Source organism: Macrobrachium rosenbergii, chromosome 52 (assembly GCF_040412425.1).
Source record: "Macrobrachium rosenbergii isolate ZJJX-2024 chromosome 52, ASM4041242v1, whole genome shotgun sequence".
Lineage (NCBI taxonomy): Eukaryota > Metazoa > Arthropoda > Malacostraca > Decapoda > Palaemonidae > Macrobrachium > Macrobrachium rosenbergii.
In genome coordinates this window covers 39,698,729-39,716,074 of record NC_089792.1, presented here as the reverse complement: position 1 = coordinate 39,716,074, position 17,346 = coordinate 39,698,729, and positions in this window count along the sequence as shown.

The following is a 17,346-nucleotide window of genomic DNA, read 5'->3' as shown; positions in this document are numbered from 1 at the left end:
AGTTCTGTAATAGTGAATGGGTGTGTTGGGAGAGTGTGAGAAAGAGAATGAGAGGAGATGAAGAGAGAGAGGTGGGGAGGAGCCGAGAGATAGTTTCATTCAAAAGCCATTCAAGTTTTTTGAGCAGCAGTAGGTTGAGGTCAGCCAGTGTATATATATATATATATATATATATATATATATATATACTATATATATATATATAGTTATATATATATACTCTCAACAACAAATAAAACTGTTGTTTTCCTTTCCTGACATTTCACAGGATTAAAGGGTGTTGCTGCCTTTAGCCTTAGGAAACCAGGCTCATGTGCCATATCCATGAGTAATAATGCAGCATACGTTTTTGTAAGATATAAAATGCTTCGTGGTTTGTAGAATTCGGCATTGTAATTTGATTATTTTCTAACAAATTACCGTAGATTAAGTTGTAGTCAAGATCTTCAAAAAAATGTTGCAGTGTCTTTCAAGAAAAATTAATATCTTCCAAAATGTTTACATGGGATCTTAAAACATCCGTCACAGATGTGACTTTTTGTCAGACAATTTTCTTGTTTTTTCTTCTCTCAGCCTCTGGAACCACTCACTGTTAAGGAGACGACTTTATGTTAAAATGAATATTTTTAGGTAGACACTGCATAGAAAGATGATATTTTATCACCATTATAATAGTAATAATAATGAAAAAAAAAAATAATTTTTTTTTATAATACTAAAATGTCTTTCGATATTCGATATCTAAGCTTAACACAATATTCTCTAAAAATTTAGTATGGCATCTTATATTAGTTTTCTGAACCTTCGTCTTGATTCCGTCAACAACATAACAACAGACTTCCCATGTTAGAACAACTAGAACCATGACTTTAGTCTTTGGCGTTTTGGTTTGTTCCCCGATCTCTTCTCAAAGTGGTTCATCTAATGCCGCATCTTTATGAGATTTTTACTACAGTACAATTTTTTTTCTAACAACACGTGTTTTTAAACATGTAACCTTGAAGTGAACAATAATCAACTATATATCAGTGAGAGTGTTTATCATTTGTGAGTTATAAATAATCCTTGTTTTGCTGCTTTATGACCTTTTAAACGGGATATTTTGGCTCTCACAGGAAATGTTTTTTTTTTAGCTTGTCGCCTCTGTGCTGTTCCGTGCAATATGTCAGTCATTTATTATTCTGTATATATGTATAAATATATAGAAATATTCTCCCACTTATGAAGTGAAAGTTTCTTTTGTTTTTCATATATTTGATAGTTAAAGCGCTCTTGAACTGGCATAAACCCATTATCCATTACCATTGTTTTTAGGCTATTGTTTTAGATTATCTTTTCATGTACGAATTGGGAATATCCAATCTTTAATTTGGGAAGGAGCTGGCCTAGGACAGGAGGAGGAGGAGGAGGAGGAGGAGGTTCCCTTACGATTTGGAGGAGGAGGATTTAAAGGACAAAAGGGTAAAATTGTTCTACAGTTAGTAAAACCAATCCACACTTGTCGTCATTTACGAAATAATTTAAAAAGCAGTATTTAGTATAAACAGTCAGTCTACATTTGTTTTACTAGCTTTCTTGCCACAAACTGGAAATCAGACCTCAATTATCGGTTATTTAGTTAGACGTTTCATTAGCATAATTGTACTTCAAAAGGGCGAGATTGCAGTTTCGTTTTGTTGAGCCAAGGGGAGAGGAGAATTGTTTTACAACCAGCATAAACTACTTCGGAATAAAGTTGGAAATAACGAGCCAGAAAAGAAGAGGGGACCCAGTTGAATGCCTTGAGGGAGATCATTTTACAACACATAATTTAAGGACAGAAGAACAATCAGGAGGTAGCGACTCTTTATGGCATCTCTGCTTATTTAAAACAATGGCGGTTAATAGGTGTTATGCATGTTTGCTCTCACTTACTGCAAGTCTATCCCCTCAAAAAGTCTAGGATTGGTATGATACAAAGTGCATCAACTGCATCGCAATTAAACACATAACTACTTTCACTAGATGGAATATGATGATTTTTCTATAAAATATATATAGAATTTATATATATATTATCTGTGCATCATTAATGTAAATATATCATAAAAAACATACAGCGAAATTATATAATTTACTACTTTATTGCTAAGCACTATAAATTATAGCTGTGTTGTTGCCTTTTTGAAACCTGGGTTCTTACGTGTGTGGTTTTAATGTTTAAATGTCACTGTCAGTATTTTAATGGTTTTATGGGTTGATTCTCAATAAATAAGGACTAATCACTACAATTTTATTTATGAAAGATACGCAATTTACAATCGCGCTGTATACAGTTTCCAGCTGGAAAATCTCTACAGTGTCACTGGTTTTTTAAACTTTAAATGAATAACATTTTAACTCCAAATAAGTGTTTTAATAAATCAACCTATGTCAAACTTTCAGCTCTGCTAAAATTTCCATTGTTTCTGAAACCCCTGCGCCTCCTCCTAACAAACTCTACAAATAGTATGAGTGCCTTTCCTGTCAGCTGCCTACAAGTGCATGAATTCCCTGCAACTCAATACGTACTAATTACTCTCTGTGTCTCTGTCTCTCTCTCTCTGTGTGTGTATATCTCTCATATCTCTATACTCTCTCTATAGAGTAAAAGAGAGAACTGAGGAGGTTTCAATTCAACATGGCTTTGAATAATGTACATATTCCTCATACTGAAAAATGTAGATGAATGTTTAATGGATAATGAAGAGTAGAAAGGTTATTTACTGTAGAATATTTTCTTATCATTTCTTTTCAGATTTCCTCCAGTGACTTTCCCAGACAGAAATTAAACTCAGGCTCACGTTATTCCGGGTCTGGGTCTATCAGCGGTCTCCACTTAGTAAATTTAAACTGCAATAAGTTCTTGCCCTCTGACACTGCCTCAGGGCTTTTCTCACAGTGGCTCTTGGGTACTCTCTCTCTCTCTCTCTCTCTCTCTCTCTCTCTCTCTCTCTCCTTGTCTCACCTCGTTGCTCACTGGACGACCATTTTTGAAGCCTTGGACAGAACGAGGAGGTAATGATATGGACGCGTCCGATCGAAATCCAGTACACCTCTTTTGACCTAAACTGTGCCTAGTTGTTAGTCGACTGCTGTGGGTTGTAGTTTTTCTGGCCTCGCAGCACGGCAGGTAGCTTGGACGTCTCACAAGCAATTAGACCCGCATGTGATCCCTGACTCAAGCATGCTTTTGAAAAACTAAATCGTGTGTAATAAACCTGATTGTTAGCCTACTGCTGTGGGTCGCCTCTGGTAATGAAAGAAAATGAATACAGAAAAAATAACTGACGTGGAGATTCAGTATTCTGTTAGTATGAATGTGATCATACAGTAAAATAAAAAAAGAAAAAAGAAGGCCATCGACAAGGTATCCCTCTTCCCACCAGAGTGAAGCCATTCATAAGAATTCCACTGGGTTATTTGCTCTCTCTTTCTGTCTCCGAGTAATGGAAAATATTGGTTACTCTTCGATTCCGTTCTCTGTAGGGAGGGACTGTTTACACCGCGACAGGGGGTGGATGCATTTACCTGAAGAAGACGAAAAAAGTCGTTGGAAAAACAGGCTTCAAGATTTCTATAATCTTTATTTCTAAGTGTACAATTCTTACAAAATTTCTTAAATACTAGTCATATTTAACTAATGGCTTAAATGTAATGTGGATACACTCATCACGCAAAACATTTCATCAATTTTGACTCCCCATTACCAAAGTAGTAATTAAAGCCTTGAATTATCTGCGTTCAAAGGCACAGAGCACTAGAGTTGCCGAGCGTTAAACCGTCCCATTCGGCTGTCTTGAAGCAGATGCACTTGTCTCAAATGTTACCCTCCACTTCTTCTTTTCCTCCGTCCTGAAGAATTTGAGGATTGGACACTATAACTTGCCTCCGGAAAATGGGATTACGTGTCAGGTACAGCGTAAACCGACCTATGGGGAGAGGCCACTGATGTGACGTCACTGGAAGGAACCTCCCTGATTGGATCGACCGTGAACCCCCTACGACGACGCTGAGGCATGTTTTAGGCCATCTATTTTCCACGGTGCGTCACCCGGTGTTGGGTAACGGAATAAACATGCTTTTGTACTAAGAGAAAAAAAAAAAAGAAAACAGCCACACAAAGAAAGGAGATGAATAGGATATTGTTGAAGAAGGAAACGATATATATCCTAAAAGATATTTATTTTTAATGAAAGTCATAATTAATAAAATATTTTTCATGTAGTAGCTTCTCTCTCTCTCTCTCTCTCTCTCTCTCTCTCTCTCTTCATCCACACAAAGAAAAGAGATGAATGGGATATTGTTGAAGAAGGAAACGAGATCCTAAAAGATATTTCTTTTTTAATGAAAGTCATAATTAATAAAAAAAAAAAAAATTTTCATGTAGTAGCCTCTCTCTCTCTCTCTCTCTCTCTCTCTCTCTCTCTCCCAGAAATCTCTCACTCTCTCCTTTTCAATTTCTCTTTTTGATTTATCCTTTGTTATTCCTCACTTGTCTCTTCCTGTCTCCGGAGTCCTTCACTACTCTCCCTCAGTTTGCCTCACCATCACCAAACAATATTACTTTTTCCCCTCATATCCTTTTAAACTTTTTATTTCTTCCGTCAAATTTTTATTTTCTACGACCTCTTTCATGTTTCTCCTTTCCTGCCTATCTCCTCTTTGCCCCCCTCTCCCATTTTTCCTCCTCCTGTCGTTTACTCACTCCCTCCCCTTCTTTCTCCCTTCGTTCACTAACTGTCAATAAACGCGTATTCCCCTCTTCTCCTTAGTCGTTTATTACTCAACGTCAGATTCTTAAAAGCGATTTAAGTCATCTCTCCCTCTCCTTCAATCAGACCTTTCTCTTGTTTCCAGTGCTGCCTAACCCCCTCCTCTTACGCCACCGGGCCACCTAGTAATTCTCTCTCTCTCTCTCTCTCTTCAAGCTCTCTCTCTCTCTCTCTCTCTCTCTCTCTCTCTCTCGTGGTGCAATTGGTAGCACTTCTTTGGTTACAACCAAGGAGCACGCGCTCTATCTCCGAATCGGGCTAGGGAAGCAACGGTACGGGAACGCATTCATGTAATTTCAGTTATGTACCTGGTCGTTAGTCGACCCCGTATATCGCAAGGCATGCAAAGACGAAACTGAAAACAAAAAAAGTAAAGAACGCGAATGATCAGCACGCTATCAGATCTGCAATTTAAAACATAACCATCCCACTAGAGTGAAATCATTCATCAAAGTTCTCTTTGCCTCTTTTCATTCATCATCACGTGTCCCTTCCACTCACCGCATCCCACGTTTGAATCGTAATTCGAAATGAAGATCGCATTAAATAATTTTCTTCTTAAGTTGCAGATATGTTTAACTTTAATTCTTTCCCTTACTCTTTTGGGTATTTTGGATGCATTCTTATATCACCTCATTACAACAGAAAGCTATGGGACTTAAACATTAATAGATGTAGAATTGTACTTAAATACTGTATATAATATATATATATATATATATATATATATATATATATATATATATATATATATATATATGATTATTATCACTTTTGTACGTGATTCATTTATCACACATTACCACAAGTGAAAATAAGGAGAGGGTTTAGGTCCTGACCAGTTTCGCTTTATTTCAAGCCATTGACGAAGGACTGCTAGAAATAAGAAGTCACAATTATATACTACAAGAACAGTATGATGAGCATACACAACAGTTAGAAACTAAATGTACATTATATATATATATATATATATATATATATATATATATATATATATATATATTTTGACACCTTTCTTACTTGACTTGCAGTATAAACAGTATGTATGTGTTCATGTATGTATGAAAAATGCATTAGTAAACATGTGTGGCTGCTTTTTTGTCAAAGCTCTTTCGATACATGAGCATAGCATATCATGATTTTATCGTTCACAACCTCTCATTCGTTTATCAGTAACGTATATTTTTATACGTCCCTTCTTGTAATGATTGTTCTTCGCCCCATCCTATTATTTGACAATTACCGTTCAGCGTTTGCTGGTCGTGAAGGAATCCAACGCCTTTGGTACTGCAGGATGACTGTCGGAATTTCCTCTTCTCTCGCTTATTTTAGGCATCGACGTCACGGTTCTGACCTGCAAACACAGTTCTGCTTGTTGGGACCTCGTGACGTCAGTGGATTTTGCTGTAGTGGATTTTCAAGGTGGCTCAGTTCTCTCACTTTTTTTTTTGTTAATAAAATGGTTTCTTCTTTCTTCTTCTTCTTCTTCTTCTTCTTTCTTCTTCTTTTCCTTCTTCTTTCTTCCTTCTTATTATTATTATTATTATTATTATTATTATTATTATTATTATTATTATTATTATTATTATATGAAATACAAGGAGAACGTATTTTTAAATTCTGTGTAAGATAAATGTGACTATGAATTAATTTCAAGGATGAATTAAGTTATGTAATTTTAAATTGCTCCTTAATCCTTTTTCGTTGTAGGATTATTATTAATACTTGTGCAATAATAATAATAATAATAATAATAATAATAATAATAATAATAATAATAATAAATAATGGCCTCCACATGTTTTGTCACTCATGACTTTCCTGGCCTTCACTTCCAAAATTCTCCACTCATCTCCTGGTGCCCAGTGAGGTTCCAGCTGGTAATATAACGTACTGTTTTTTCTAGGGTGGTTCGAAAGTCATAGCCAAGCTATCTCCATATCTCTCTCTCTCTCTCTCTATCATTATCTCCTATCTGTTTATGAAACTTTCCGGAATTTTCCCTTTAGGTTTATTTCTAACTCTATACTGCCATTTGATTCGTAATATTCTTTTTAAAACGTTATTCTCGCACTGAGATATATAGTTTCATTATTTTATTGTCATACCATGATTCATGTCTGTATAGCAATACAGATCTGTTTGATTTCCAGATTTTATCCAGCCTGCCCTTTGTGTGATTTTTGTGTGTGTGTATGTTTTTTTTTTTTGTCTTTCACTAATTTTCAACTCAAGAAAGCCTGCGTTTTATATCACTGTCCATAATCATTTTGAAGACATAATTATTCATTCTTTCTCCATAAAGTAATGTTTCATTGTTTTGTGATGTTGTCATTGTTCCTGTTTTTGTGAGACTTATCTCAATTCCCACATTTCTAGATATACGATGCATTCAGTTAACCAAGCTTTGTAAATCTTGTGGTGTTTTAAAGTAAGTCAAGTTTTTATCGTTATTCCAGTCTAAAGCTGTCTCATCTCTCTCCGCTTGTTTCATAATCCATAAGAATGGCAAACAGCAAAGGTGAAATAACATTCCCTCGTAGGCCTCTGCTATTCGCTGCAAATTCATGACTCCCTGAACATTGATTGTGCATCTCCTTTGCTCTTGGATAAGTTCATAAAATAAGGTTGATAATACCGGAGTGCTATACGTCATTAACGGACGATTCTCCCTCCCGACTTGTCTCATTTGCGCTTCTTAACACATTTCAGTTCATATGTTATTTTATTAACATTTGTCGCTAGTTGTTTCAATTTCATTTTCCTTGTATATATCCGCTGGTTCCGTTGCGCTCCAAATGTGCCACGGCAGAAGCTGCGGTAGCTCCCCTCCTTACCTGTCGTGGTATTTGTTACCACCAAGGGAACTGGTATCAACTAAGGTGATTGTATGGCCCAAGACAACTGTCCGTCTCCACAGGTCTTGCCTGAGCTTTCGCGACCATTGCCTCGGTGAGATACCATAGGTTTGGAAGAAGGACGATAACAGTAATCCGTTTCTTCCTGGCGAGACCAGCTTGCGTGCACGCCATGACCTGTGATCCTCGATGAACCCGTTCATTCACCTTTTTTTTTTTACAGCAGTCAGAATTTCGAAGGTGTTTTCGTAGAGTTACTGGATTTTTTTTTTTTTTAGATCGTCAGTAGCCATCTATGTGAAACGCAGTGATACTATGGAGGTATTCTGAAATATAACTTGCTTTCGTAGTATTTATATAGGCAGAACTATTAACATTTTCGTTGTTGTATTAATTTAATCATTACAGTAATAATATTGCAAAGTTATAAAGGATTTTCTATGTTCTGCAATACTTTGGTCTAGTGTTTGGAGATTATCATTTATATTCTACGTGTCTGGTGTCTGTCATAGTACCAAATCCATCTGTAATAATATACTTAGAAGCATTTGTGTGATGTGGGTCATTTGTCAAGAAGCACACGCCGTGAGTGTGGATTCCAAGTTGGTTTGTAGTATAGTAGACAGCTGTTCCAAATGTCATGTAGTTATGCAAGGATTGTCTTCGTCCATCAACGTTTGAGCACAAGGTGGTGCAAGGGCTTGTCTTCGAGATGCCGGTGGGAAATTTGATTTTCAGGATATTTCAGCCAGTTTCCCATTTTCATTTAGGAAAGTATTCAGGAAAATCAGCGAAACAATATTTGTATAATTCTGTATATAGGGTGTAAGGCGTGATGACTTCAATAAAGCGTGCGTAGATGTAGTCATTGTTTCATGGATCACTGTCGTTAAGTTTTTTCCTTTGTTTAGACAGAATTGTTTATTTGTGGTGTCGTTAACCAGAGGTGTTGCAACGTCATTTTACATTAGTCAATAAGCCAGTCGACACTATGTTCGTCCGCTCCCCAGGAATTGTATGTCTGTCTTTCGGAGCATTTCCCTCGCTGTCGCCTCCGATGTTGAAATCGTCATAGTTTTGGTATTATGGTATGCAGCAGTTAACCTTTCGCTGTAAGGAACAAATCGAAATGAGAGAGAGAGAGAGAGAGAGAGAGAGAGAGAGAGAGAGAGAGAGAGAGAGAGAGAATTCTAGAAGTATTTCCCTTCTTTCGTAGGATGAGTCAGAGGACCTACAAGGGAGGGAAAGCGGGAAGGATGTTGAATTACAGATAAAAGGGGGTAGCGACTGGAGGGAGCAGAAGGGAGCCACTAATATGCAAGGATGCTAAGGGGAGATAAAGGGAGAGATGAAGGTGGATGCGGCGGAAGGATAACGGCGAGATAAAGAAAGCAATAGGCCAACTGGAGGGAAACAAGAGATAGAGCAAAATGGAGGGAAGGCCGCTTCCGAGGATGACAATAAAAAGTTGTGGTAGAGATGGACGTAGGGGAATGAAATAGACAGTAATGAGCGAATAGACGCGCGAGGACAAAGGAAGAAGAAACAATGAGAGAAAGGAAAACAAAAGCAGCGGCTATAGAAGATGGATTAATTTTAAATCAAAGACAGAAAGAGAGAAGAATAAACTTGAAGAACAAGCGGAATTTGTAAGAGGAAGCTGAGAAAATTTTGTGGGGATTAGATGCCGGAGGAGAGATAGAGAGGGAAGGAGAAAGAGGAGGAGGAGGAGGAAGAGGGGAATGGTGGGAGGGGAAGGGGAGGAGGAGGGGAGGGGAGGAGGGAAGGTGGGGAGATGAAAGTGGGAGGGAAGGAGGGGAGGAAAAGAGGGCCGTTGGGAGGAAGGGGGAGGAGGGGAGGGAGGAGGGAGGAGGAATGGAGGAGGAGGAAGGAGGAGGGGGTAATGGTGGGAGAGAAGAGGAGGGGAAGAGGAGGAGGAGGGAGGAGGGGAGGAGGAATGGGTGGGAGGGAAGGAGGGGAGAGGAGGGAGGGAGGAGGGAGGAGGAGAGGAGGGGAGGAGGGGGGGAGGGGGAGGAGGGGGAATGGGTGGGAGGCAGTGTACCTTGTGAGGAGACAGTTGTCATAAGTTACGTTGTCTGTTTATGACATGACACCCTCCTACTTTGCCCCCAAAACCTTACCCAACGTCTCTTCTTCCACCTCCTCCCTTTCTCCCCTTCCCTCTCCCCTCCCTGTCCACATCACCCCTTCCCCTTCCCTCTCCTTTCATCAATTTATGTCGTCTTCTCAGTTTTCCTTGGATACCCCGTTGTCTTTTATACGCATTTTTTAGCATTTGCAGTTGTTCTTTGTAGCATAAGGATTAGCTACTCAATTTAATAGTTGCATTATATTTAAGTTTTGTAACCACCGCATTTGTTATTTGATTTAAAGATTATGTATTAGAATTTGAAAAATTTTCTTTTAATTATCTTATTTTTAATAACACATTCGTTATTTTCGTGTTAAGTTCTGAATTTTTTTTCAATAACACCATTTAAATATCTTCCAGTCGTCTTAACTGTGTTCTTTAGATGCAGTTTTCAGTTAAAACTTGTTTTTTCTTCTTTGTTGTTAATAATGCCGTATGATGAAACATAAAATGGTAAATTGTCAGAATTCGTTTTGCGTAAACTTGCAGAAAAATAATCTAAATTCCCAAACATAAATTGTTAAAATGTCGTTGGCCATCTCAAACTCACATATTACCTTTGCCTCGTGGATCTCACACGAGATTTCATTCAATTCTGTTTTCTGTCACAAATAAAACATTAGGTTATGATGGTTTGTGGTTTTATTTTTGTAGCGCTTTGCAATTAAATAAAGCACATGATCACAGCTCCTTTCTAATTTAATTTGGGGATATTGAAGATTTCTCCTGATGGTGTTTAGAGTTGTTGTCAGTTCCTTCAAGTTGGATGAGATTTTAGGTGCTCATCCAGTCATCTCAATTACTGTTGTTATTATTTATAATATTAGAAGATTTTGTAAATCATAATAACGGTCTGTCAAAAAACACTTAGGAAATTATTTTGATTTAAAGTTTAAGATTAAAAACGGATATAATCATTATCAGGGGTCTACATTAATTTTTTAGTCAGATATATATGTACAATATATTTCCATTTTGCTTTTAAGATTTTATTATTATTATTATTATTATTATTATTATTATTATTATTATTATTATTATTATTATTATTGTAGTAGTAGTAGTAGTAGTAGTAGTAGTAGTAGTAGTAGAAGCAGCAGCCTGATAGGAGAGAAATGTACACTGTGGCTGCTTTGTAAGTACAATATTACTCCTCCAAAACTTTCTTGTATTTCTGTGTACATTTATATGTGAGAGTGCGTATGTGCGTCAATTTGCACGCGCGCCCGCATCAGCATCGAGCCATAAAGAAGGGCTGCTTCATGACCGACTAAATCACCTTCCCCCGCCTTTCCCCTCCCTCCCACTCCCTCTCTCTCCCTCACTCCCCTTTTTTTCCGCTCTGGTCTTATTCCCACGGAGAAGTCACACGTCGATTTGAGGGGAGATAGGAGGAGGAGGAGGAGGGGGGATGAGGAGGAGGGGGGATGAGGAGGAGGAGGAGGAGGAGGAGGTAGGGTGAGGGAGAAGGAAAAACAGCGGGGAGAGGGAGAAATGTGCCGGTAGAAGATGAATTGTAGCGGCGATGTAAATGAGGGTTGGCTGGGGAAGATAATAAAATGACATAGAATGAGAGGCTTTTAGATGCCCATTCTCCGGGATTTCCGTTCACGTTTGTGTGTGTGTGTGTGTGTGTGTGTTTGTACATACACACTTATAGTACACTTGAATTGCTTTGACGTATTGCTTTGACGTACGTGAAATGTGACGTGAAGCTAAGAACATAGTGGAGATGACGTGTTAGCGTTTGTACAACTGGAAATAGTGAACGCAGTCTTGGTATGAGAGGCTTTTACACGTATTGAGCGTTTATACAACTGGAAATAGTGATACGCACGCATGAATTTCTTGGTATGAACGTTCATTTACGTCAAATCATACCACGACTATGTTCGTAGTTTCATGCGTCAGCATTTCCGCATGTACTTACGCACTGTTGTACGTTAAAACAATTCAAGTGTACTTAGGCTCATGTGGATATGTAACTGTTTTCGTATATGTAGACCCATTTATGTACAACCAAAAACACTTCATATCTATACAGGTAAATCGATACACGAGTGTAAAACACCGTGTGGATACATTTGTACACGAGATTATATTGCACCTAGTATGTATAAACACACATGCAAGTAAAAGTACTTGAGATGTACCTGGTTGTATGCATATTCATTGCTGTTATAGTGTTTATAAACACATATAAAAACATATATAACATAAACACTATACATGTGTGTGTATAACTGTATATATTATATTATATTATATATTATACATCGAAGTTTATGTTTGTGTGTGAATATTGTGTATATATATATATATATATATATATATATATATATATATATATATATATATATATATATATATATATATATATATATATATATATATATATATATATGTATATATATATACATTTATATGTAAATAATGTATTATTATATATACATACATACGACACGCTTATGTTTGTCAGAATATATCGTATGTACGTATATTATCCTTATATATATATATATATATATATATATATATATATATATATATATATATATATATATATATATATATATACACATACTTTATATACATACACATACACGCACGCCTATGTTGTCAGGACATCTCGCATGTACTGTACGTACGTCACTGTTCCCATAACCCCCTTTATATGTGGAACATTTTCTTTTATGCCTATAAATTTATTGAATATATGCTAATATTTATATGACTGGTACATAAATTTGCATATCCATTGAATGTGAACAGAGATACATCTCTGCTTAATATTGTTGTTTGCGAATACATCTATTATTTATATAAACACAAGTGACTTGTACATAAATATATGCATATCCATTGATGTGCAGGCGTACATTTCGCAGAACAAACTTTAAAGCATTTTTCACCCTTAGCTTGCATGTCTGTCATGTGAACTTCGATAATATAATACGTGATAAATAGTAATAATAATAATAATAATAATAATAATAATAGAAACAGTGTTCACTAGTTGTTTGGACTCCTATGGAGGTAGGATGCAACGTAACCCCACCACCCAGTCGCGCAATGACTGTGATAGACAAATAAATAAAATAATAATAATAATAATAATAATAATAATAATAATAATAATAATAATAATAATAAAATTTTATTTCCGGAAAAAAATAACTGCGAGAACGATATCGTAAACGGAGAAGAATAATGAAAACAATGTTAACATGTAAACCAAATGATGCAAAACATTATTTATTAATATTAGATAAGTTGTTGAGGTGTCTCTTGATTTTTGTGTTTCCTGGTATGTCTGTGAATTTTATCTTCATGTGAACTAGTTCGTCATCGTATTTGTCTACGCTAGTTTTGTATTTTAGAATTAAGTATACATGCTTTATTAAGAAGAGCAGGTTGCGCTATTATTAAAAACAAAATTCTGTTATGTGGCATAAAAGGAAAACTTACGAAGAAAGAGGGGAGTCAGGAATGAAAATGGTCACATAAGCAGATGTAATTAAAGAGTAGTTGATCCTCTTATGTTAATTAACCAGATGAGTATGCTTAACTCAACTGAATATGCTGATGCGGCAGGTAGAGAAGATTGTGTGTGTGTGTGTGTGTGTGTGTTTTTGTGAAACAGTAAAAGCAGTCTGCCGTCTCTCTCTCTCTCTCTCTCTCTCTCTCTCTCTCTCTCTAATCGTCACTGTACGTACAGCAGGCCTCTCGTCTTATGACCAAGTAGGCTTGTGTTAGTTTCAGGAATAGATAGAATTGTTATGGTGTGCTTTCTTCAAAAACATATTGTGCATCAGGTGACCCAAATAGTGAACTATATACTTGTTTTTAATCGAATGCTGTGGGGTTGCTGTTGGGGTAGGAAGAGGGCAACAGAATAAAAATAACAGACGTGTGATCAGTACTCTAACATAACGTATAACTCGACGAAATAATCTTTCCCCGTATTGAAAATCATTTGTGAGGTTCTCTCTCTTTTCAAGTCTTCCTCTCCTTCTCTTTCTCTGTCGTTTGGTACGCTAGCTATTTTCATCCCTGTGTACAAAACATCATAATGAAAGATGCGTGGAAAACTGAGACTTAATTAATCTTGTAGGGGGCTAACGGACTACCCGACCCCAGGCGTCTTCCGCAGCATATCACCAGCTCTATCTTCGACTCCTTCAACCCATTATCCTTTGATATACGCACGTCGTCACGAACGCGAGGTCATTACAAAGTACGCTTAATACTTCCAAAAATATCTGCTACCATGTTTCCTGAAGTAAAAACTCCTTTTGTTGTTATTTGTAACTAATGACGTTAAAGCGAAGGCAAACATTTAGCATAGCTTGTATTGCAGGAAAATGCCACGGCAGAATGACTGAATCTGTACCCGTAGACTTGGTACACTTTGGATATTAAAGTAGATTCTTGATAGCATAATTTTTATTTCAAGATATAGGTTGTTATTCGATTAGTTAGCGCTTGAATCTTTGGGAAGGTGGGCAAAAGCATGTTCAACTCTCTGCATTGATATGCATAAGGTTTGAGACACAGATGACTTCAAGCCTATACTCTAACTTAGCCGGTAGAGAGAGGTCCTCGTTGGACGGTTCGGTATAGTTCTCGGCTAGCACTCTGCTGGGCCTGCCTTCGAGTCTCCGGCCGGCCAATGAAGAAATAGAGGAATTTATTTCTGGTGATAGAATTCATTTCTCGGTATAATGTGGTTCGGATTCCACAATAAGTTGTAGGTCCCGTTGCTAGGTAACCAATTGGTTCTTAGCCACATAAAATAAGTGTAATCCTTAGGGCCAGCCCTAGGAGAGCTGTTAATCAGCTCAGTGGCCTGGTTAAACTAAGGTATACTTAACTTATAGTCAGTAGATTCCGCGAAAGAACATTTGTCCTATCTTAAGTTCAGTTTCCATTGATGTTAAGATATATAAATTACAGCAACCCGGATGGCCCAACATATATCTGTTATAATAGTAAGATTAAGTAACACCAATTATGATTGAACATTAGTTTTTGTTTATGGGCCTTGGTCCTTGCATCATTACTTGCTCTAGTCCAGTGATTCTTAAACTGGGGGCGCGCCCCCCTAGGGGGGCGCCAGAGGCTTTCAAGGGGGGCCCGCAAGCAGGGTCACCAGATGGTACCTGTTATTTTCTGAATTTTGATGTTAATGGCAAAGTTGCCAAAAACCATTATCATTCGCTCATATATTTTCTAATCGTTATCTCAAAATATGCCAAATATTCAAAATATTAATTTTCATTTCAAATCCTGTTTATGAATTGTCTTTTATTGCTATGATAAGAATTTCCTGCGCGCTATAAGATTTTCCGCGCTGTTCGGCAGCAAAAAATCATTATCAAAGAGCTGAATATCAAGGTAAGAACATTTTTTTCATTATTGTAGAATTAATATATATATATATATATATATATATATATATATATATATATATATATGTATATATTAAAATAATATAAAGATTAACTATATATATATATATATATATATTAAAATAATTAAAGATTAACTATTAAGAGTTGAATTTGGTAATGAAAATATCGACTGGGTAAAATCTCGATTTGGGTAATGATCTTAAATTCAAATTTGGTTGGACTGATGACAGTATCATCATCAGTCTAGCTCAGTTTGTCAAACGAAGCAGTGAGGAATTTCAAGTCCTGTATTGATTGCAGCTATTATCAAGTACTGGTAATTACTGCATTACTTTTAATGTGTTTACTGTAGTCTTGAATTAGAAGCATTTTTTTTTTTACATTCCTGTCAATGATAGTTATTTGTATGAATATTGTTTCTTCCACTGAAATATAATACAGTGCATACTTGTATATATAAAAAAAATTATAGCATCGATGAAACAAAAATCTACCATTCACCCATATACTCATATAAGCAATGAAGTACAATAGTATACAAATTGATAACATATTGTTTATAGCTGGCATGGGTAGGGGGCGTGGGATCTATACATAATGCAGAGGAGGAAAAAAAGTCAAGTATACCTTAGTTTAACCAGACCACTGAGCTGATTAACAGCTCTCCTAGGGCTGGCCCGAAGGATTAGACTTATTTTACGTGGCTAAGAACCAATTGGTTACTTAGTAACGGGACCTACAGCTTATTGTGGAATCCGAACCACATTATAGCGAGAAATGAATTTCTATCACCAGAAACAGATTCCTCTAACTCTTCATCAGCCGTCCGGGGAATTGAACTCCGGCCCATCGAGTGACAGTCCGCAGCTCTACCGACTCACCCAACGAAGAGATATAATGCAGAGGAGGGGCGCGAGGCAAAAAAGTTTAAGAACCACTGCTCTAGTCAGAGATGCGGTACACTTCTTGACCTTTGAGTGAAGTCAAACGATGTACTTGTGAAGATTACGTTAAAGAGATTATATTAGTAACGAGCTTGATGATGCGCGCTACACTGCACTGGAACCTGGCGATGCCCGTCATGTCTTCCCCACCCTCACGATCCCCCAACCTGCCCTGCCCCCACCCGGGCGGACAAACAGGTTTAAAGGAGGAGGGTGGATGTTTCATGTCTCCACTACCCTCCCGTCCCGTACCTATCCCGCCCCCACCCGGGCCGGACAAACGAGATCAACTCGGAATTTATAATTATGGATTATATTCTCTTCTTGCGTGATTCCCATCTTCCCGTTTAGTTACGCATGCCACTGAACTATAACGAATCTCGTAGGTAGAGCTTGGCCACAGTTCTGCTTTTGCTGGCTGACAGTGAGATCATTTTTTTGTGTAAATGCCTGTGACTATCAGCTGAAAGCATCTGTAAATAATAATAATGATATAACAGAGAATAATAATAATAATAATAATAATAATAATAATAATAATAATAATAATATATGTAATAATAATAATAATAATAATATTTCTGAAGGGTCCACAATAATAGTAACTGTTGGCTGGTGCCAAATTTATAAAAGCTGAAAGCTTTTTGTAAATTTCACCAAGCCTTAAACTATTCGCTATGGCTATTGTGGACCCATTAGAATATTTATGAACTTACTCGTGATGAGAACTTTTTTCCCAATAATAATAATAATAATAATAATAATAATAATAATAATAATAATAATAATAATAATTTCGTGGCCTACAACATTGTGCAGTGCCATTTGTAACGGTACAAAATACATATATCATCAATCGCGGGGTGAAGAAGAAACTTGAGACATCTACACTATAACAACAACGACCGTTATATCCCTAATAGCATATGACACCGGCAAAAGATTTAACTAACGCTATTGCAAGATAACACGAGTAAAAACTGAAAAACGATTGCAACCAGGTTTTTACCTGAACTAGGTAGTGATGACCGATCCGGACTTCATTGGTCGTTTTAATCGTAGGATAAAGGTAACCTAAGCATGCCCGGGTATTGTTTGACCCTTCCTGGCTTATGCTCTTAGCTGGGATGACGATGAAGCTGTCTTAACAGAACGCCACCTGTTCGTCATAGGTTTTGCATT